This window comes from Pleurodeles waltl, chromosome 4_1, assembly GCF_031143425.1.
Source record: "Pleurodeles waltl isolate 20211129_DDA chromosome 4_1, aPleWal1.hap1.20221129, whole genome shotgun sequence".
NCBI classification, from domain to species: Eukaryota; Metazoa; Chordata; class Amphibia; order Caudata; family Salamandridae; genus Pleurodeles; species Pleurodeles waltl.
The window spans coordinates 845,272,162-845,296,568 of record NC_090442.1 but is presented as its reverse complement, the minus strand read 5'-3'; the positions used below and the strand labels follow the sequence as shown (position 1 = coordinate 845,296,568).

The following is a 24,407-nucleotide window of genomic DNA, read 5'->3' as shown; positions in this document are numbered from 1 at the left end:
ATGCACCACACTTGCTGGATTTCTTCAGCATCCTGGTCTGGCGTCTCCATTTTGGTTTCCTGCTATGGCCAATCAAAGATGACACATTCCCTATTGTTTCCAGTACAAGATGGCACCCATTTGCTTGCTTCTCCTGGTCATTTAACACTATATAAGGCTGCCAGATCCTGTCAGGAGTGCGTTGCAAACATCCTTGTTCTGTGTACACACTTTTAGTTAGTTACTTGAGTTCTTACTGGTTATTCTGCTTGGCTTTATTTCAGGTTGTTCTTCTCAGCGTCTCCTGTCCTTCTGGATTCTTCTAGGAATTGATTTGTGCCCTTGACTTTTTCTCTACCAGAAGTGGTTCTTCTTCTTCTTGGGCATTCACTAACATAATATATATTTCTGTTGGCAGGGTGGCTTAGAAAAGAGATCATCTTTTCTTTAATGCCAAGGTCTCCAGGACCCAATGTTGACCACCATGACAGGAGATTGACAGGTTGTGACGCCAGCAAGTCTGTCCATCCTTTGGTTATAGATTCTATTCAAGAAATACAAGAGGCCATCCAACTACACAATATAAAGCTTGGAGGCCTTACGAAGTGCAAATGCTGCCTTACAGCAGCCCCTGACAGTCCGCCCTACTTGTAATCTACCTGTGGTGCCTGCAGGAACTATGTGTTTTGATGGCAACACAGAGAAAGTACATGAATTCCTAGACTCCATGACGGAAATTTCACTTTCTGTCCTATCCAGTTCGAACTGGATAGAATAAAGGTGGACTATATAATCAATTGCCTCATCAGTGATGCTCTTGCTTGGGCGATGCCTTAAGTATCCTCATTGAATCCTTGTTTGGATAATTATGTGTTGTTTCTGGAGCCGAAATGTTTTGTTGCCCAAATTTGGAATACTCGGCTGAGGATGCCATGTGCGATATTCAGCAGTGGCCCCAAGATGTGATAGCGTGTTACTTGCTTCAGAAGACTGGCGGCAAAATCTAAGTGGGCCCTTCTCACCTTGTTTCGACAGGGTCTAAAAGAAGAAATCATGGATGAGTTAGTATACATCCCTTAGTGAGCCTCTCTGAATGATGCTATTGAAACAGCTTTGTGTATCGAATTTCGATTGAAAGAATTAGTAAGGAGGTTACTCATCTTCTACACCAAGACCGATGTCTGCCACCTGTATAGAAGTGTCTAAATCCACAGACCACTAGAGGAACCAATGCAAATCAGATCCATGGTGGGACCCTTGACAGAAGAAGAAAAACAAAAGTGTTGCCAAAGGGGTCTTTGCATATATTGTGGCGAAAAGAGTCCTCTTATAAGGTAATGCTCAGTTCACCCTCCCAAGCCGTTGGGAAATGCCTAGGTCCAACTGTAGAGAGGAAGGAGAACTTGGATGTACAACATCTTCCTCAAATACCCATCTCAAATTTTGTTCCAGAAATTGGGATTCTGTTATTCCTTTTACCTGTAATTTTGCAATCAGACCCCAAAAGATCGATATCAACAATGGCCTTATTGGAATCAGAAACCACAGGCACTTTTGTAGATGCAACTTGGGCATTAGCTTTTCAGATACCTAGGAGGCAAAAGGATAAGGTCAAGATTATCCACACCATCCCTTTGATTTCTGGTCCAGTCACTGAATGTTCATCCGTTACAGATGTTGATATTTTAATTGTCAAGAACAAATACGTTTCAATATAATTACGACACCTAATCATCCTGGATCTCCCCAGGTTGTGCTTACCTAACCCTTATCTGAACTGGGCAACCCGCACCATTTCCTTGAGATCAATATATTGCAACCAGTACTGGTTGAATGGGTCTCAAGAACCAGTAGTCTGTGTCATACCAAGCAAAGGCGAGCAGACTTCCCTTGTGACTACACTTCCAGAGCCCAGCAGGAGTTCCTTCGTGTATTTTCATCACCCAAACACAGAGTTGCCTCCATACCAGCATTATGTCTCTGCCCTCGATCTGAAGCTGGGATTCAAGATTCCCTTTAGCCAGGTACATTCTTTATCAGAAAAAGAAGATCTTTGGCAATATTTGAAGGAAAATTTAGAAAAAAGACCCATCTCACCTGCAGGAGCCCCTTATTATTTCTTCCCAAGAAAACGAAGGATCTTGGGCCCTGTATAGACTTTCAACAAGTGAAAGATAGCCATTAAGATTTTTATCCACTTCCGCTGTTTGGAGACATTCTGGAAGCTGATGTGTATCCTGTATCTTAAAGGGATGTATCATCTACTACGAATAAAGAAAAGCAATGAATGGAAGACTATCTTCCCTACACGGTTTGGACTCTAGAAATAGAGTGATGTCTTTCAGACTCTGTAAAGCCCCTTTGGTATTACAATTCGTGAATAGCATTTTCACAGACATACTTAATATATTCATCGTAATATATCTGGATGATATTCTGATTTTATTTTTTTCCCCAAAAGTCAATCTAACCATCGCCATCATGTGATTAAAGTACTACACAGACTTCATAAGAGTCATTTGACCTGCAAACCCAAAAGTTGTACCTGTGAAGAGCCTAAAGTACAGTATTTGAGCTTCATCCTAAATCCTACTGGGTGTCTTCATAGATCCAAGTAAAGTTGCACCAGTACTTGAGTGGCCATCTAAAACAAAGTTTAAAAAACAAAAAGTTTTGTGGATTTGCTAATTTCTATGCTTCCCAGGCTGAAAAAGCCTTCCAGTTTCTGAAAAGGACCTTTACTTGTGTGTAAGGAAATGCCTCCTTGGCATGGTTACCCCCTGACTTTTTGCTTTTGCTGATGCTATGTTTTGAATTGAAAGTGTGCTGAGGCCTTCTAACCAGGCCCCAGCACCAGTGTTCTTTCCCTAACCTGTACTTTTGTATCCACAATTGGCACACCCTGGCATCCAGGTAAGTCCCTTGTAAACTGGTACCTCTGGTACCAAGGGCCCTGATGCCAGGGAAGGTCTCTAAGGGCTGCAGCATGTCTTATGCCACCCTGGAGACCCCTCACTCAGCACAGACACACTGCTTGCCAGCTTGTGTGTGCTGGTGAGAACAAAATGAGTAAGTCGACATGGCACTCCCCTCAGGGTGCCATGCCAGCCTCTCACTGCCTATGCAAGTATAGGTAAGTCACCCCTCTAGCAGGCCTTTCAGCCCTAAGGCAGGGTGCACTATACCATAGGTGAGGGCACCAGTGCATGAGCACTGTGCCCCTACAGTGTCTAAGCCAAACCTTAGACATTGTAAGTGCAGGGTAGCCATAAGAGTATATGGTCTGGGAGTCTGTCAAAAACGAACTCCACAGCTCCATAATGGCTACACTGAAAACTGGAAAGTTTGGTATCAAACTTCCCAGCACAATAAATGCACACTGATGCCAGTGTACATTTTATTGTGAAACACACCCCAGAGGGCACCTTAGAGGTGCCCCCTGAAACTGTATCCAACTATCTGTGTAGGCTGACTGGTTCCAGCAGCCTGCTACACTAGAGACATGTTGCTGGCCCCATGGGGAGAGTGCCTTTGTCACTCTGAGGCCAGTAACAAAGCCTGCACTGGGTGGAGATGCTAACACCTCCCCCAGGCAGGAGCTGTAACACCTGGCGGTGAGCCTCAAAGGCTCACCCCTTTGTTCCAGCACCGCAGGACACTCCAGCTAGTGGAGTTGCCCGCCCCCGGCCCCCACTTTTGGCGGCAAGGCCGGAGAAAATAATGAGAATAACAAGGAGGAGTCACTGACCAGTCAGGACAGCCCCTAAGGTGTCCTGAGCTGAAGTGTCTCTAACTTTTAGAAATCCTCCATCTTGCAGATGGAGGATTCCCCCAATAGGGATAGGATTGTGACCCCCTCCCCTTGGGAGAAGGCACAAAGAGGGTGTACCCACCCTCAGGGCTAGTAGCCATTGGCTACTAACCCCCCAGACCTAAACCCGCCCTTAAATTTAGTATTTAAGGGCTTCCCTGAACCTAAGAATTTAGATTCCTGCAACTTACAAGAAGAAGAGGACTGCTGAGCTGAAAGACCCCTGCAGAGGAAGAAAAGAAGACACCAACTGCTTTGGCCCCAGACCTACCGGCCTGTCTCCTGCCTTCCAGAGAAACCTGCTCCAGCGACGCTTTCCTAAGGACCAGCGACCTCTGAATCCTCAGAGGACTGCCCTTCTTCAAGAAAGACAAGAAACTCCCGAGGACAGCGGCACTGCTCCAAAAGAACTGCAACTTTGTTACAGAGGAGCAGATTTAGAGACCCCTGCAAATCCCCGCAAGAAGCGTGAGACTTGCAACACTGCACCCGGCGACCCCGACTCGACTGGTGGAGAACCAACACCTCAGGGAGGACCCTCCGGCGACTCCGAGACCGTGAGTAACCAAAGTTGTCCCCCCTGAGCCCCCACAGCGACACCTGCAGAGGGAATCCCGAGGCTCCCCCTGACCGCGACTGCCTGAACCTAAAGTCCCGACGGCTGGAAAAGACCCTGCACCCGCAGCCCCCAGCACTTGAAGTTACGGAACTTCTGTGCAGGAGTGACCCCCAGGAGGCCCTCTCCCTTGCCCAGGTGGTGGCTACCACGAGGAGCCCCCCCCCCCTTGCCTGCCTGCACCGCTGAAGAGACCCCTTGGTCTCCCATTGAAACCTACAGAGAACCCGATGCTAGTTTGCACACTGCACCCGGCCGCCCCCGCGCTGCTGAGGGTGTACTTTCTGTGTGGACTTGTGTCCCCCCCCGGTGCCCTACAAAACCCCCCTGGTCTGCCCTCCGAAGACGCGGGTACTTACCTGCTGGCAGACTGGAACCGGGGCACCCCCTTCTCTCCATTGAAGCCTATGTGTTTTGGGCACCTCTTTGACCTCTGCACCTGACCGGCCCTGAGCTGCTGGTGTGGTAACTTTGGGGTTGCTCTGAACCCCCAACGGTGGGCTACCTTGGACCCAAAACTGAGACCTGTAAGTGATTTACTTACCTGCTAAAAATAACAATACTTTACCTCCCCCAGGAATTGTGAAAATTGCACTGTGTCCACTTTTAAAACCGCTTATTGTGTTTTATGTGAAAAGTATATATGCTACTGTAATTATTCAAAGTTCCTAAAGTACTTACCTGCAATACCTTTCAAATGAGATATTACATGTAGAATTTGAACCTGTGGTTCTTAAAATAAACTAAGAAAATATATGTTCGATGGCATCTGTCGCTGTAGATACGCATGTTTTGCAATAGCTCGCCATCTGGTGTTGGGCCGGAGTGTTACAAGTTGTTTTTCTTCGAAGAAGTCTTTCGAGTCACGGGACCGAGTGACTCCTCCTTTTGTCTCCATTGCGCATGGGCGTCAACTCCATCTTCGATTGTTTTTTTTCCGCCATCGGGTTCGGACGTGTTCCTGTCGCTCCGAGTTTCGGAACGGAAAAATTGTTAATTTCGGAAGATTTTCGTCGGTATTGTCGCGTTCGGGATCGGCGTAGTTAGATTCAACACCGCATCGAAGAGCTCCGGTGCCCTTCGGGGTAGTTTTTCGATCCCCCGTCGGGGCCTGGTCGGCCCGACCGCGTGCTGAAGAACGCCGATGGAACGGACCCCGTTCCGTTTCTGCCCCAAATGCCACAATAAATACCCCTATACAGACCAACACTTGGTCTGTAACCTGTGCCTGTCACCTGAGCACAGTAAAGACACCTGCGAGGCCTGTCGTGCGTTCCGGTCCCGAAAAACACTCCGAGACCGTCGAGCCAGAAGACTTCAGATGGCGTCCGCGCCGACAGCCCACCGAGAGTTCGAGGAACAAGAAGAGGAAGGTACCTTCTCGATCCAAGACTCAGACTCCGAAGGATTCGACGATACACAAACCGTGAGTAAGACGTCGAAAACCACACAGAGGAAGATTTACAAGGCCCAGGGGACGCCACTGCCATCAGGCCATGGCTCCACCCATAAATTCGGTGACCGACCGTCGGCACCGAAAAAGGCCCAAACAGTGCCGAGATCGTCCGACTCCGGTCGAGACACCGGCACGCAGCCTTCTCGGGACCGAGAAAGTGCTGGAGACAAGCCTCGACACCGAGATGCCGGTGTGGACACGGCTCGACGCCGAGACAGCGGCACCGAAGAAGATCGACGCCGAGAGGTTTCGGCCCCGAAAAAGAAAAAAGTCACCTCGGAGCCGAAAAAACACGCAGACAGGGTTTCGGTGCCGAAACAAACTGCAAGCGACCCAGCTTCAGGCTCTTATACAGAAGAGCACTCGCTAACCTCCCAAATGCAAAAGCATAGGTTTGAGGAAGAGCTACAATCAACTGATGTGGACCATACGCAAAAGCGTATTTTTATACAGCAGGGGACAGGAAAAATAAGCACCCTTCCCCCCCATTAGAAGAAAGAGAAGGTTGGAGTTCCAAACTGAACAGACACCACAACCAAAAGTGGTGAAAAGAGTTACCCCACCACCCTCTCCTCCGCCCGTGATTAACGTCTCACCAGCACAAACTCCATCACACTCCCCAGCTCACACCACCATAAGCCAGGGTGACCAAGATCAAGACGCATGGGACCTATACGACGCCCCAGTGTCCGATAACAGTCCGGAGGCATACCCTACGAAGCCATCTCCACCAGAGGACAGCACCGCGTATTCTCAAGTGGTGGCTAGAGCAGCACAATTTCACAACGTAAGCCTCCACTCAGAACAGGTCGAGGATGATTTTTTATTCAACACACTCTCCTCCACCCACAGCTCATACCAAAGCCTGCCTATGCTCCCCGGTATGCTCCGGCACGCAAAAGAAATCTTTAAGGAGCCGGTCAAGAGTAGGGCTATCACACCAAGGGTGGAAAAAAAGTATAAGGCGCCTCCTACAGACCCGGTTTTCATCACTACACAGCTGCCACCAGACTCTGTCGTTGTAGGAGCAGCTAGGAAAAGGGCCAACTCCCACACATCTGGAGATGCACCACCCCCAGATAAAGAAAGCCACAAGTTCGATGCAGCTGGTAAGAGAGTCGCAGCACAAGCTGCAAACCAGTGGCGCATCGCGAACTCCCAGGCACTACTTGCGCGCTATGACAGAGCCCACTGGGACGAGATGCAACATCTCATTGAACATCTGCCCAAGGACTTACAAAATAGGGCAAAACAAGTGGTTGAGGAGGGACAGACCATTTCCAACAACCAGATCCGCTCCTCCATGGACGCTGCAGATACAGCTGCACGGACAATTAATACATCTGTAACTATCAGAAGGCATGCATGGCTCCGAACGTCTGGATTTAAACCAGAGATTCAACAAGCAGTTCTCAATGTGCCTTTTAACGAAAAAGAACTGTTCGGTCCAGAAGTGGACACAGCGATTGAGAAACTCAAAAAAGATACGGACACTGCCAAAGCCATGGGCGCACTCTACTCCCCGCAGAGCAGAGGCAATTACAGCACATTCCGTAAAACACCCTTTCGAGGGGGGTTTCAGGGTCAGAGCACACAAGCCAGCACCTCACAAGCAACACCGTCCAGTTACCAGGGACAGTATAGAGGAGGTTTTCGGGGACAATATAGAGGAGGGCAATTCCCTAGGAATAGAGGAAGATTTCAGAGCCCCAAAACCCCTACTACTAAACAGTGACTCACATGTCACTCACCCCCTCCACACAACACCAGTGGGGGGAAGAATAAGTCATTATTACAAAGCATGGGAGGAAATCACTACAGACACTTGGGTTCTAGCAATTATCCAACATGGTTATTGCATAGAATTTCTACAATTCCCTCCAAACATACCACCAAAAGCACAAAATTTGACAACACACCATTCCAATCTCCTGGAGATAGAAGTGCAGGCACTATTGCAAAAGAATGCAATCGAATTAGTGCCAAACACACAAATAAACACAGGAGTTTACTCACTGTACTTTCTGATACCAAAGAAGGACAAAACACTGAGACCAATCCTAGACCTCAGAGTAGTGAACACTTTCATCAAATCAGACCACTTTCACATGGTCACACTACAAGAAGTATTGCCATTGCTAAAACTACACGACTACATGGCAACTTTAGACCTCAAGGATGCTTATTTCCATATACCAATACACCCATCGCACAGGAAATACCTAAGGTTTGTATTCAAGGGAATACATTACCAATTCAAGGTACTGCCTTTCGGATTAACAACCGCACCAAGAGTCTTTACCAAATGTCTAGCGGTGGTCGCTGCACACATAAGAAGGCAGCAAATACATGTGTTCCCATATCTAGACGACTGGCTAATCAAGGCCCATTCGTTAATAGAGTGCTCAAATCACACAAATCATATCATACAAACCCTCTTCAAACTAGGGTTCACCGTCAATTTCACAAAATCCAAAATTCTGCCGCGCAAGGTACAACAATACCTGGGAGCCATAATAGACACATCAAAAGGAGTAGCCACTCCAAGTCCACAAAGAATTCAAAATTTCAACACCATCATACAACGCATGTATCCAACACAAAGGATACAAGCAAAGATGATACTACAACTCCTAGGCATGATGTCTTCATGCATAGCCATTGTCCCAAACGCAAGACTGCACATGAGGCCCTTACAACAGTGCCTAGCATCACAATGGTCACAAGCACAGGGTCACCTTCTAGATCTGGTGTTAATAGACCGCCAAACTTACCTCTCGCTTCTGTGGTGGAACACCATAAATTTAAACAAAGGGCGGCCTTTCCAAGACCCAGTGCCACAATACGTAATAACAACAGATGCTTCCATGACAGGGTGGGGAGCACACCTCCATCAACACAGCATACAAGGACAATGGAACGTACATCAAACAAAACTGCATATAAATCACCTAGAACTTCTAGCAGTTTTTCAAGCACTAAAAGCTTTCCAACCAATAATAGTTCACAAATACATTCTCGTCAAAACAGACAACATGACAACAATGTATTATCTAAACAAGCAAGGGGGGACGCACTCCACGCAGTTAAGCCTGCTAGCACAAAAGATTTGGCGTTGGGCAATTCACAACCAAATTCGCCTAATAGCACAATTTATACCAGGGATCCAAAATCAACTCGCAGACAATCTCTCTCGAGATCACCAACAGGTCCACGAATGGGAAATTCACCCCCAAATTCTGAACACTTATTTCAAACTCTGGGGAACACCTCAGATAGACTTGTTTGCGACAAAGGAGAACGCAAAATGCCAAAACTTCGCATCCAGATACCCACACAAACAGTCCCAAGGCAATGCCCTATGGATGAACTGGTCAGGGATATTTGCTTACGCTTTTCCTCCTCTCCCTCTCCTTCCTTACCTGGTAAACAAACTCAGTCAAAACAAACTCAAACTCATATTAATAGCACCAACTTGGGCAAGGCAACCCTGGTACACAACGCTGCTAGACCTATCAGTAGTACCCTGCATCAAATTGCCCAACAGGCCAGATCTGTTGACACAGCACAACCAAAAGATCAGACACCCAGATCCAGCATCGCTGAATCTAGCAATCTGGCTCCTGAAATCCTAGAATTCGGGCACTTACAACTTACCCAAGAATGTATGGAAGTCATAAAACAAGCCAGAAGGCCATCCACCAGGCACTGCTATGCAAGTAAATGGAAGAGGTTTGTTTGCTACTGCCATATTAATCAAATACAACCATTACACACAACTCCAGAACATGTAGTGGGTTACTTGCTTCACTTACAAAAATCTAACCTGGCTTTCTCTTCCATTAAAATACACCTTGCAGCAATATCTGCATACCTGCAGACTACCTATTCAACTTCCCTATATAAGATACCAGTCATTAAAGCATTCATGGAGGGCCTTAGGAGAATTATACCACCAAGAACACCACCTGTTCCTTCATGGAACCTAAATGTTGTCCTAACTAGACTTATGGGTCCACCTTTTGAACCCATGCACTCCTGCGAAATACAGTTCCTAACCTGGAAGGTGGCATTTCTCATCGCCATTACTTCCCTAAGAAGAGTAAGCGAGATTCAGGCGTTTACAATACAGGAACCTTTTATACAACTACACAAGAATAAGGTCGTCCTAAGGACCAATCCTAAATTTTTGCCAAAGGTTATTTCACCGTTCCATCTAAATCAAACAGTGGAACTTCCAGTGTTCTTTCCACAGCCAGATACCGTAGCTGAAAGGGCACTACATACATTAGATGTCAAAAGAGCATTGATGTATTACATTGACAGAACAAAAAACATCAGAAAGACTAAACAACTATTTATTGCATTTCAAACACCTCATGCAGGAAACCCAATATCAAAACAAGGTATAGCCAGATGGATAGTTAAATGCATCCAGATCTGCTACCTTAAAGCTAAACGACAGCTGCCCATTACAGCAAGGGCACACTCAACCAGAAAGAAAGGTGCTACCATGGCCTTTCTAGGAAACATCCCAATGCAAGAAATATGTAAGGCAGCCACATGGTCTACGCCTCACACATTCACCAAGCACTACTGTGTAGACGTGTTATCCGCACAACAAGCCACAGTAGGTCAAGCCGTATTAAGAACATTATTTCAGACTACTTCCACTCCTATAGGCTGATCCACCGCTTTTGGGGAGATAACTGCTTACTAGTCTATGCAAAACATGCGTATCTACAGCGACAGATGCCATCGAACTGAAAATGTCACTTACCCAGTGTACATCTGTTCGTGGCATCAGTCGCAGTAGATTCGCATGTGCCCACCCGCCTCCCCGGGAGCCTGTAGCAGTTTGGAAGTTACCTTCAACTATTTATATATGTATCATCTCAACCTTAAATAGGTGCATACTTAGTCACTCCATTGCATGGGCACTATTACTACAATTCAACTCCTACCTCACCCTCTGCGGGGAAAAACAATCGAAGATGGAGTCGACGCCCATGCGCAATGGAGACAAAAGGAGGAGTCACTCGGTCCCGTGACTCGAAAGACTTCTTCGAAGAAAAACAACTTGTAACACTCCGGCCCAACACCAGATGGCGAGCTATTGCAAAACATGCGAATCTACTGCGACTGATGCCACGAACAGATGTACACTGGGTAAGTGACATTTTCATTTTCTATAACAAAACCTATTGGCTGGATTTGTCTCTGAGTGTGTGTTCCTCATTTATTGCCTGTGTGTATGTACAACAAATGCTTAACACTACTCCTTTGATAAGCCTACTGCTCGACCACACTACCACAAAATAGAGCATTAGTATTATCTCTTTTTACCACTATCTTACCTCTAAGGGGAACCCTTGGACTCTGTGCATACTATTCCTTACTTTGAAATAGTGCATACAGAGCCAACTTCCTACATTGTGCCCCAGTTCTTCGTCATCCAGAACCAAGGAAACAGTTTGTTGTGGAAACATATTCCTCCAAGAAGGCTTTAGGGGTGGTCTTTCTACAGAAGCAAGATGATGATTCTCACAAGCATCTTGTCTTCTATTACTTCTGTTCCCTGACACCTGCAGAACAAAATAATTCAGTGTTGGAGCAGGAACTATAGGCAGTGAAAGAGGCAGTGAAAGCTCAATCAGCCTATTTCTTCTCTCAATTCAATTTTCAAGCTACAGATATGCAAGGGATTGCTATTAAAACTGCAGATGCATTGTCTCTCCGATATCCTGAAGAAAAAGATAACACAACAAAGAAACATATCTCCCTCCAGAGTGATTATGAGCATAACATCTTTCATTGAAAAGGTGCGCACATGTCAACAAGGACTTTCACAACAGGAAATACGTCCCTTTAAACATGTTATATTTCCACAGGGCTTACTTTTTTTTTTCTTTCCTACCACAGACTTACAGAAGACAGCTCTTCAGTTTTCTCATGATATAAATTTGCAGATCACAAAGTGTTGAAGAACACTTAAGAATTACTATAGCAATGCTTTTGGTGGCTCTTCGTGAAGCAGGATATCAAAAGTTACCTTTCCTGTTGCCCAATTTGAGCACACACCAAGGCATCACATCAAAAACCCACGGGATTACTTCAACCGTTACCAGTTGCTCCGGGACCATGGCATTCCATTGGGTTAGACTTCATTGTGGAACTACCCCTTTCAGAGTGAAATTCAAGTATCATGGTTCTAGTAGACACCATTTCCAAGATGGCTCACTTCTCTGTCTTGGCTCAATTATCTAATGTTAAAGAAAAAAACAAATATTTCCTTTGGGATGTATACAGGCTGCATGGCTGTCCAGAAAAGAAAACCTTTATGGACCATAGTTTGTGTCACATTTCTGGAAAGCCTTTTGCGCTGTATTGGGAATAACTATAGCGCTATCTTCTGGTTTTCACTTGCAGACCAATGGACTCACTGAGAGGACCAACCAAATCTTAGAACAAAACTTAAGGTGTTTTTGTAATGCCTTCAACAATAGTTTTCATAGTAACAGCAGGGTATCTTCGTTTTTTTGTTTACAAAGTTTTCATCTGAGATCATGACCAAGCTAGTGAAAGACCAAATATCTCACCCTGTTTCAAAATTGTTTTGCCTTGTTGAAACAAGAAAGCAGGTGCCTAAGTTTGGAAATGGCTCAGTAGAAAGGTCCTTCTTACGTTTCATGTTTCCCAACTGAAGCCCGATGTGCTCGATTGGTTTTCCAGGGTTCCCCCACCCCCCCCAGGTAAATGGACAGCCTGAATTTGATGTATCCGCTATTGTGGATTCCCTCATATTCTGGGGTAAACTACAATAGCTTGTTCAATGGAAAGGGTATCCTGTTCCTGAACAGTCCTGGAAACCTGCCTCAGCAGTCCATGCCCCTTCTCTTATGGGTAGGTTCTGTCGCCATCTTCCCACAAAGCTTGGGGCTTCGGAGCGTGGGAATACTGATGAGCTTGCAGCGCACCGGGCGCAATGCCCTGAGCGCACCACGCTTCTGCTAATTTGCTACTCAGATGGCCCACTTGACGCAGTAGCTCAGCGTCGGTTCTTACCTTCAGTGTTGGTGGTCAGGTAGGTAAGTGCAGGCTAGGAGAACCATTCTGATGGTGGAGGATACAACATTCTTGTTGGAGTTCTTTGACGTCCTGGGCAGGCAGCTCCATCTTGGTTTCATTCTGTGACCAATCCAAGATAGTGCCTTTCCTGTTGTTTCCTATGGGTGAATGACCATTCCAAGATGGCTACTAGACTTTGTCAGGAGTGTCGCAAATGCCCTTGTTGTGTACACATGCTTCTAGGTATTTCCTTGAGTTTTTACAAGATTTTTTGCTTGTCCTTAATTGAGGTTGGTCTTTTCGGTGTCTCCTGCCCTTCTGGGTTCGTTTTGGAAGTTTTTGCACCTTTTGGCTTTTCCTCCTTAAGACATGGTTCCCTTTCTTGGGCATCTGCCTACCTGGGACAGCAGGGTGGCTTCGAGAAGGGCCTTTCTTGAAGGCCTTTCTTGAATACTAAGGTCTCCGGGACCGTTGATTGTCTCAGCCTCAATCCCACCAAGTTGTCTATCCTTGCATGTGGACAATTCCTGTCCAACTGTACACTTTATATCTTTCAGCATGGCACTTTCACCATTGTGGAAGATACGTTTAGACACTGCATTAAGCCCTAGAAGTTGTTGCCCTAAGTAATATTGAATTTCTAGCATGTAAATACAGATGCGAGAATGAAGAAAAAGATGACTGTAAAATACAATATTCGCCTAGCATCACACAATTTGAGACCCATTTCTGAGTCAGTACATTACACCTAGATCAAGTAGATTATTCAAGCTATTCGACCTCAAGGTCTAGTAAAATATTTATGATTTCCACCTTTTACAGTAAGCCTTAACTACTCAATTCTGTTACGTCTAGAGATTCACTTGCCCAAAGAGTCTAACTTGGTGGTCTCATTGGAATGTTATAGGATTAGGAAACTGTAAAGTAACCACTGGCTGAAGACGGAAAACTCTCACATCCCTTTATACCTCGACTTACAGCAAAATCATGGAGGCGATGCTCCCTTCTTCTGCTGCTTCCCGTGTCCCCTAAATGTTCTCACTCACAGCACCACAGCGCCTTTTGGCTCCATTGTTCATGTCAGTAACACAGGGTACATCGAAGCAAAGTGACCTGTTAGCGCAGAGCAAAAAAACATGCACAAAGGGCACCATTACGACCCAGGAAATTTGTGTAGCCAGTACCCTTTGGAGAAAGTCAGCATCCGATGTTGAGAGGGATTACAAGGATGTGCCACCTGCAATCCATTTTTGCTTTTCCCAACCTCCTGAAACAGCATGCAAAGTCAGCATCATAGTGGAATATTCCATGCGTCTAATATCTTTTCATGAGATATTAGAGAATGTACAAGCCCAAAAGGGTGCATCCTCATAGTCTGAGAGCTTGCTCTTGCACCAGGAAAGTTTGCATCTTCAGATTCCAGCAGATACCAAAGCCATTTCCACTAATTTGGAACGCAACAGCATGTTTTGTGAACTGACCAATATTACCTTAACTGCAGTCTACCAGTTGATTTATTTCTGGTGTCAGTAATTTTGAAAAGGTATGAGAGAAATCTGAGCATTCTAACATCTCCACATAAAGAAACAGTAGCACTGTGATGTAGTGAGGAGAGGTGCATGCGCTCGTATGGGTATGTGCCTCTTTTTAGCAGTTGTCACCATCATTCTAAATAGATTGGCTAGATGCATCTGGGATAATGAGGGAGTGTGTTATCTGGTTCTTTCCTGAGGATACGCCTGGAGGTTGAAGCCTTACTGATTAAGGGCCATGGGATTTCCAACAAGCTCATGCGTTTGGCAATCTATATGGCTGGTCGGCCAACTATGTAGGTTACACCTTGCAGAGTTTTTCTCAGGGGGTATGTTTGGTTGTGACTGACTTGTCTCTGGCCCAGAGGCACATCGAAGAGTTACCATCTTCCCCTTTTCAGCACTAATCTAGTTGACCTTCACACTGGTGAGCAGCTTCAGCGAACGAAGACATAGAAACTGTGCACTCTGTGGTGCTCTAACAGACAAGGCCAACCTGAACTGTAAGCACCGATACTACTGATTTCATGTCTTGAGGTAGGGGAAGTTGGTTTTCCATTGGAAATGCCTCCCCTTGCTGTTTTTCTTTTTTTTCTTCAACAGACCCTCTTGCACTTCTGCAAGGAGAGGTGGTAAACGTGCCAGAGAAAGATGTTCTGGGCTATTCCTTATTGTGTTTCTCTGAACAGGTGAGAAGAGTCTATTTCAAATATTTCTGGTGACCAGAAGAGAAGAAAAGGCCCATTTTAGATCTAAAAGGGTCTTAACATTTACAGCCAGAGTTAAAATTGAGTTGGTCACATTGCAAATAATTTACCCTTTACTCTGTCACAGAGACTTCTCGATCACAATGGAGTTCTTTAATTCACATTTCAACCTTCTGATCAGTAGAACTGTCAGAACCTAATTGGTGAGAAATGCTTACTTTTTCCACTTAGCTTGAAATCTGCACTGAGGTAGTTTAAGAAGTGCCTTGCATTAGTGGCAGTACACCTTCGGCACCAAGGGTTTTCGAGTCTTTCTTTGGAAATATGGTTTCTCAAGACACTTCAGAGGATGTAGCTACTTGAATTTTGAAGACCCACTACAGCTCTACTGCACTCTATGGAGTTATTTATCAAGTCATCACTCAAATATTTAATTACTTGGAAATTTGTTGTGTATCAATATGATGATTTTCTTGATTTCCTATGTAAACTGGTTGAGAGGACTATCACCTGAGAGGGTATTCTGGCACTGAGCATGTGTTACCATATGCATGGGATGTGTGGAAGTAGGAGTCAGGACGAGTGGAGGTGTCTGGAAGGTTTGTAAAAGCAGATGCAATTGCTGAGCTATGTTGTGACAGTTTTATGTAGTGCCTTGAAAGTATGCTAATGAAGTTTGAATTGGGCTTGTTTGTGTATGGAGAGCCAGTGGAGCTCCTTCAGGTGTGGAGAGATGACTGTGGCATGGGAGGTTTGGCGTTATTCTGGCTGCAGAGTTCTGGATGTTCTGCAGCCTTTTGCTGTTTTTGTTGTTGATCCCAGCATAGAGGGTAGCACAGTCTACTTGTGACCAGGGCGTGCATAACAGTATTCCGGGTGCTGATTGGGAGTCATTTAAAAATCTTCCTTTAGAATCTTCTAGGTATGGAAGTATGAGGCAGTGACAGCATTGCAGTCATGTCTTTCAGCAGATAAGTGCCTCTTGCTTCAGGGGAAGATACTGGATCTGAGGTTTACTCTATCTTCTAGTCAGGAAATTTGCTTTCTGCTGCTCTTTTTCCATCAGCCTCCTTCCGAAATACTTGTTGGCTACAAATGCTAACCCAGCTGTTGGGGCCATGCATGCCAACACCATAAACAGTAAATGGATCTCAAGTAATTAACAGAGGCAGAATTATCACATGGAAGAAATGTGGAGAAGTTCTGGAGTTAACGCCACGCCAACAGACCAAGTGAGGTGCAGTTCTTTTATATGTATTTTGGAGCTTATCTGGGGGATTGCTCAATACAGGGTCTCTGTCCCCTTTCTGGGACCCTATACCTTATGCTTATACGGTGGGGCTCAGTTCCTTCAGGCTGTTTCTTCAAGCATCCTTCTGAAGAATCAAAAAGTTAGAGGTTGACATTGGTGTAGTTTGACAACACAAGTATGTCTTTATGTGCGCAAATAAGGAGAGTTCAGGTTGATCAGCTTGTCTAGAGAAGCCCAGCATTTTTTGCACTGGATAATTCAACACAATGTCCAGCTGTCAGTTCAGAGCTTACCAGGAGTGTGCAGCAAGCAGGCAGATGCTTTTAGCAGGTTCTTTTCAGGTCAGCAGGAGATGGTGTTACATGAGGATGGATGTCTGGTGTGTTCTGTTGACTGGTGCAGAACTTCGTTTGACACCTTTCGACCGTTGCCATTTATATGAACGACGATGGGGAAAGTAAAGTGCATCATTGCTGACCATGTTCATCCTTGCACCTAGCTTTAGAGGTGTAGATGGTGGACCTGGACCTTCTACAGTGTTGTGCAAAATCTCCCATCAAGGTATCCTGCAGACCTGTTTTGTTGTCAGGGGGCAGTGACAACATTTTCACCATATAAGTCACACAATATGGGCACATAAATGTTGCTGAAGAGTGCAACAAAACAAATCTTAAGAAGGTGAGGTGTTTGCACTAGGACAAAATGAGAAAAGTGAGAAAATTGTTATTTGGCACTCTGTGGGTGTAGAACAGGCTGTGGTTCTGTATTGTCTGTTACATCAATCTATGTCTGATCTTCACTTAAGTTTTGATTAGAGTATATCTCCGTTCTTGCAGATATAGGAAGTTCCATGACAAAGGTGCCTATCAAACATGATTTCCTGGTCAGGCTGACAAGAAGTGTTTCTGTGCTCCATGAATCAATCCGTGCATATGATCATAATGTTGCGCTTTCTATGCTCAAAGATTGATATGCATTTGAGCCTGTGTGCAGATTTGGCATTAAATGTCTCTCATGGAAAATGGTGATTTCTAAGCACCGTCCCTTGAGCAGCGAGAATTTACACACTTGCACCTGCACATGGTGCTGCTTAGAACTCCCCTGCTCGTAACTAGAGAATTAACTTGAGTTTTTTTCCCTATAACATTCACACTTCTGTGGCATGTGGTCTCCAATTGGAGGTGAGGAGAGTGCTGAAGTACTAGATTGTAAAGACTTAGCTTCTGGCTTTATATAGCTGGGAAGCCAGTAACTTGGCACTCCATTTCTAGGTGTGCGTAGTCAGCTTTGAAAGTTCCAATGGCTCACTCTACGAGGCCATGACTCTAGCAGTGTTCCTCTACTTGAGATATGCAAACCGCCTACTTGAAAAGTACTGTGCTCATTATTTTAAGTCCAGCCATACAGAAGATGATTGAACAAGCAGAGTTTCATTCCAGCATCTGTAATTTTGGGATGCGTTAATACCGCAGTATTCCAAATTTCTTCCCAGAGTTCCCTAAAGATGGGAATCACTGCATACGATTCCGCTGCTTTTTCTTTTTTTTTTTTTGGTTTTGCCACCTGGAGATTTGGCCACGAACTAAAAGCTAGTAGTAATCAAAGATAAGTAATAAGTATTGGCATAGTTATATGTTATAGCCTTAGAGCTTGCCGTAGCAGGTTCTACCGGCCAGTAAAGGCCTGCTCACGCGTTAAAGGCCCGAGCTGAAGGCGAGGGCCATTTAACAAGGCCTAGTGCCTGCGACTGGAAACTCATCATGGACACATCACATTTTTACATTGAAATCTGACTTTATTTTGCAAAGTGCCTAGCTTTGGATCTTGGCCTCTAGCTCAGCCAGCACCTAGGGAAACCTACCAAACCTGCGCTTTTTTAAAAACTAGACACCTAGGGGAATCCAGGATGGGGTGACTTGTGGGGCTCTCACCAGGTTCTCTTACTCAGAATCCTTTGCAAACCTTAAAATTTGGCTAAAAAAAGACTTTTTCCTCACATTTCGGTGATAGAAAGTTCTGGAATCGGAGAGAAGCTACAAAGTTCCTTCCACTCAGCACTCCCCCAAGTCCCCTGATAAAAATGGTATCCCACTTGTGTGGTTAGGCCTAGTGCCCGCGACAGGAAACGCCCCCAAAATGCAACATGGACATATCACATTTTTACATTGACAACTGAGGTGTTTTTTGGAAAGTGCATAGCTATGGATTTTGGTCTCTAGCACAGACAGCACCTAGGAAAGCCGACCAAACCTATGCATTTTTTAAAACTAGACACCTAGGAAAATTCAAGATGGGTTGACTTGCGGGGCTCTCACCAGGTTCTGTTACCCAGAATCCTTAGCAAACCTCAAAATTGGGGAAAAAAAAAAAACTTTTCCCTCACATTTCGGTGCTGCAAATTTCTGTAATGTGAGGGGAGCCACAAATTTTCATCTACCCAGTTTTTTCCCCCATGTCTCCCGATTAAAAATGGTACCTCATTTGTGTGGGTAGGCCTAGCGCCCGCAACAGGAAATGCCCCAAATAAATATGTGGACACATCAAACTTATCAAATACAAAACTACCTGTTTTCTTACTGGTGAGGGGGAGGAGGTGGGGGGGGGGGAGCACCTTGGATTTTGAGCCTGGGCTCAGCAGCCATCTAGGGAAACCTACCAAACCCAGACCTTTCTGAAAACTAGACACCCGAGGGAGTCCATGGAGGTGTGACTTGCATGGATCCCCCAGTGCTTTCTTACCCAGAATCCTCAGCAAACCTCAAATTTCGCTAAAAACAATCACATTTTTACCACATTTCTATGTGGGATCACCGTACCGGGAGAAATTTCCTATCACCCAATGTTCCCCTTAGTCTCCTGGTAAAAATGATACCTCACGTTTGTAGGTGGGCCAAGTGCCTGTGACAGGGAAGAGCTGAAAACATGTTGGAAATAAGGGGGAACCAAAGCTGGTCCAAAGGGGCAGTTTGAAGAAAAGTTTTTAGCCTGACAAGTGGGACATAATTTTTATCGGTATAGATTTAACAATGCTGGGTGGTAGGAAATTTGTGGATTCCTTCAAATTCTGGAAGGTTCTTCACGAAAATGTGTGATTTCAAACAAAGTTGCAGGGCATTGTGGGTAAGAAAATGGTGCAGTGTATGTGAAGCACGCCACCCTGGACTCCCCCGGATGTTTAGTTTTCAGATGTGTCTAGGTCTCGTAGATTTTTCTACATGGTAGCGTCCCAAAGTCCAAAAAGTGTAGCCCTCACCATTCCAAGTGGGACAAGTTTGAGAGTTAGACAAGCTCTCATGGCCCAAATGTAAAACCAAAACCCAGAATAATCAAATGTCCTCTTGCTTGCCGTGGGATAAGATGTTTTAGTGTGCGGGGAATAGCTGAAAGACAGTTACCCCCTTCAGTTGGGGTAGGGGCATAACCATGCCCATACTGATTGGTAGCCACCACCCGACTATTTATTTCGCCAACTTTTTACAACACCCCTTCGCCCATTCCCCGGGATTAAATCGGGGGTAATTACCCCATCTGCCGACCAGTGGACAGAACAACTTTGTCCCCATTTATTTGAGGTGGAGGTATGGCCATACCCCCACTCTCTTTTTTGAAAAAAAAATCTTTCCTGGTGTCTGGTGGGCTTCCTGCCCGGCCTTACAAAAATAGGCCAATCTGCCCCCAAGGGGGCAGAAGTGGCCAACAGTAATGTGCCCCATGGGCCAAGGGCCTGCCCCTCAAAACAAAACTCACACACACCCCAATCCCTGGTGCCTAAGTGGTTTCTGCCACCCGCCCCCTTCCTGGGACAGAAGGGCCTTATAGAAATAGGCCGATTTGGCCTAAAATAAATTTGCCCCCCATGGGAGCGACCCTTGCCTAAACAGTCGCTCCACATCTGTAAAAAAAAAAAAAATATATAATAATAAATCCCTGGTGCCTAGTGGCTTGTACCCCCCTTGGGGCAGATTGGCCTAATTAAAATAGGCCAATCTGCTCCAAAGGGGGGCAGAAATGGCCTAAAATTTCGCCCCCCAGGGGAGTAACCCTTTCCTAAGGGGACGCTCCCCTTCCTTGAAATTAGCACACAAAAAAAATCCCTGTTGTCTAGTGGTTTTTGCCCCCCTTAGGGGTAGATTGACCTAAGAAAATAGGGCAATCTGCCCCCAGTGGGGGCATAAATGGCCTAAAATAAAGTTTCACCCCAGTGGAGCGACCCTTGCCTAAGGGGCCGCTTCCCACATGTAAAAAAAAAAATTAAAAAAAAATAATGATCCCTGGTGTCTAGGTTTTAAAATTATAAAAGAACTTCAAATCATCTAAAGAAACCATTACGCTTTTATAATTGTGTTTTGAGTTTACATAGCCTGTGAGCATGTGGCTTTGCAGAAATTGTCATTACCCAAGCTTTCAACAAAGATGTTGTGGTATTCTGAATGTTGGAGGTGAGCTGGAGCTGAGACAGGTCAGAGGAAGAGAGGATGCAGAGCAGCTAAGCTGGGCTCTGGCTGACTTGATGAATGGCGTTCTTAAGATACCTCACTAAGGGCGATATGTACGAACACTTTTTCCCATAGACACAGAATGGGGAAAAACCTTTGCTACATCTGGCCCTCAAACTTTCTCACAAATTACTCAGCGTCACCAAATGGCTACCCCTCATAATTATTACTTCAAGAAGAATAAGCCCTTGTTTGACATGCCAGTATGGTTTCAGCTCCTCACAACCACTTTTTGGCCAACTCTCCAACATCACTTTCTGTAGTGTTTGATCTTTCTCCAACTCTTTTCTCCATTCCTCCTCTTTAACAGTGCCCTTTGTAACAGAATATATGTTGATCTCTTCATCATAAATTTCACCTCCCAAAAACTCATCACTTCTGTTGGACCGGACTCTTTTTGCAGGGTTCGCCCCAAACTTATTGCCTTCTTCCTCCTATTTTTCTGAACTTTTTTGTGGGCTTTAAGACTCTGGGCACTTTACCACTGCTGACCAGTGCTAAATTGCATATGCTCTCTGGGGAAAATATAGTGGTGATTGATTTCTCCATGATTGGCTTATTTGATTCACAAGTATAGGGGTACCTGTACCTGTGGTCCTGGGACCCATGGGGGGGGTCCACAAAACCTCCTCAGGGGGTCCGCAGCTGCTTGAAAAATTAAATATTAACGGATTAGGTCCCCAGCTTTCAGTAGTGACTCATGGGGGGGGGGTCCCTAGATTCCAATAATGGTTCAGTGGGGGTCCCCGGATTCCAGTAATGGTTCAATGGTCGTCCACGGATTCCAGTAATTATAAAGTGGGGGTCCACAGAAGTCAAAATGTTGGGAACCACTGCACTAGTAAGTTCTTAGTACAGTGCACCAGGTGTGCCCAGGACCTGTAAATCAAATGCTAACAGTGTGCCTGCAGCATTGATTGTGCCACCCACACGAGTAGCCCTGCAAACATGCCTCCGACCTGCCACTGCAGTGTTTGTGTGTGCAGTTTTAAACTGCCAATTCGATCTGACAAGTGCACCCACGTGTGGGGCCCAAGCCTTCCCTTTTGCTACATGTACGGCACCCCTAAAATAGGCCCAAGGCAGCCTCATGGTCAGGGTGCTCTGCATTGGGAGCAGATAGAGATTTGGAGTTTGGGGGTCTCTGAACTCACAATTAAAAAATACATCTTCTGATAAAGTTGTTTTTTGAATTGTAGATTGAAAATGCCACTTTAAGAAAGAGGGCATTTTCTTGCTTAACCATTCTGTGCCTCTGCCTATCCTTGGAATTCACATTGGGGTCAGGATGACAGTTGAACTGTTTGTGTATTCACCCTAGACAGTCGCGCTAAGGAGGCTGATGTGTGCCCTGCACATCATGGTGGGTCTTCCTGAGCAATAGTGGTGGGAGAAGGTAAGACTTGCACCTGAATAGGGCTGTGCCTGTCCTCCCACAAAGCAGTCTCCAACCCCCTGGAGTGTGTCTGGGGCCAGGGCAGGGAAGGCATGGTCTTGTGCACCACAAACACTTCTCTTTGAAGTTTGAATGTTTCAAAGACAAAACTGGGTATAAGTACTGGACCTCTGACACATAGTTAGACAACCTCTGGACTAAGGACATTCTGCCACGAAGAAGAGGTGGATGCTGTAGGAGGGATTGCCACCCTGCCTGTTGCTTTGTTGTGCTGGCCTGCTGCTTCTGTCCTGGGAGTGAAAGGACTTGACTTTGCTTTCTGTGTCCTGCTTTCCAAGGTTCTGAAAGGGCTCGTACTGAGCCTGATTCGTGTTAAGAAGTCACAGGGCCATCAGAAACTTCACCTAAAGGGCCTGGGCTCGCTTGTTGAGATGTCTGACTTGCCAAGTGGTGTCGAGTCCAGTTCCAGGGCCCTTGGAAGTGAGCTCTGTTGCACCGAAAAAGAAACTAATCCCACCAACTCAAGAGTGACTTCGGAACCGGCGCCGCCCTCTGACTTCGTGCAGCTGCCTGCTATGTGCAAAGACCATTACCTGCAACACAGGTCCGGCACCTCCAAAGTCTCGCCGCAGCACCTCTGGCCCTGTGGTATGATCACGACACCGCAGAGTCGACGTCTCACATCTTGACCTGCTGGATTCACCTACCCCACCTTGTCACGAGAAAACAACAGTCTCACCTCCCTTACAACCGTAAGGAACCGATGCCTCACCTCTCCTGCCTGGCAGTAAGGAACCGATGCCTCATCTCCCAGTAACCATAATAAACCAACGCCGCACCAGCTCCAGGGACGCCTTGCCTCCCTGACTCCATGCATTGTCTGTTTCCTCATTGTTTTCCAAGGTACAGTACCAGGGGTCCATGTGACTCTGTGACCAGCCCACACTTCCTCACAAGTGGCGTCAGACTGCTGAAAGCAACTCTGTCGAGATGCTGTGGTAGCCTGAGTTGGAGCGATTGTGTTTCTAAGCGCTATACTAAGGTTTAATCGTTGAAAATATCTATGTTCACTTATGCATGTTGGATTTTTGTTGTTTTGGTTTTGTTTTACTCAAATAAATATTGATTATTTGCTAAACGTGTGTGTTTACATGCAAATACTTTACACATTGTACCTGAGAAGTCTGACTGCTTGAGCCAAGCTACCAAGGGGGTGAGCAGGGGTTATCTTAGCTGTGTGGCTCCCTTACAGTGACTAGAGTGAGGGTCCCTACTTGGTCAGGGTGCAGGCCACTGCCAACTAGAGACACCATTTCTAAGAACCTCCTTCAAAACTTTCTGTTTGATTCAGGCACTGTCTAGAAAAGCAGTCTGCTACAGAGTTGTTCACCCGCGGAACTTAAGACAACTCAAACTCCTGTAGCTCAACCACCCATTTATGAAACCTGCTAGAAATGTAGTCTGTGCCTTTCTTCATAAAAACTTCTTTGAGAGGTTTGTGATCATTTTTTGTCTGATAGAGATAACTAGCTGCAGATTCTTTACCTTAGAATTCTCCCTAGGCCTCAGACTGGATCTGGAAACTTTTCCTCAGCAGTACCTCTCCGCATCGGTAGAGCACGTCATGCGACTCCGCAGCGACATCAGCGGAGTCCATATAGTCCCTCCCCTGAAGCACTGACGTCAGTTTCTTCTTTTCTGTGTGGATCCAAAGTAAGAGTATAGCGCTGGCCTTTTGGCATTTCACACTGTTTTTTATTGATATTTTTCCTTATAGTAAATTTTTTGTAGTGTATATGCCTTCAGTATTTAAGCCCTGTGGGTCCTGTACTTGACAGGTGTCGATCATGGACCCACATTCGGTTTGTTTGTAGTGTCTGGGCACTCACCACGGCGCAGACGGTTGCGATACCTGTCATCAGCTGAAGCCCAAGTCCGTACGGGGAGCATTGGATGAAGCTCATGGCAGCATGGGCGGAACAGTCATCTTCTCTGAGGCGTCTGAGTCAGTCTTCTTCCTCCGGTCCCGGGAGCACTCTCGAAGTCGTTCGCATTCAGCTCCTGCAACGTTCCATGGTCCATCGGCATCCCCAG

General features: G+C 45.7%; 1 protein-coding gene across 1 annotated transcript in view; it reads left to right on the top strand.

Moving 5' to 3' along the window:
* Positions 1 to 24,407, top strand: part of YEATS4 (YEATS domain containing 4) — a 96,598-nt gene that overhangs the window by 63,347 nt on the left and 8,844 nt on the right. The window lies entirely within an intron of this gene.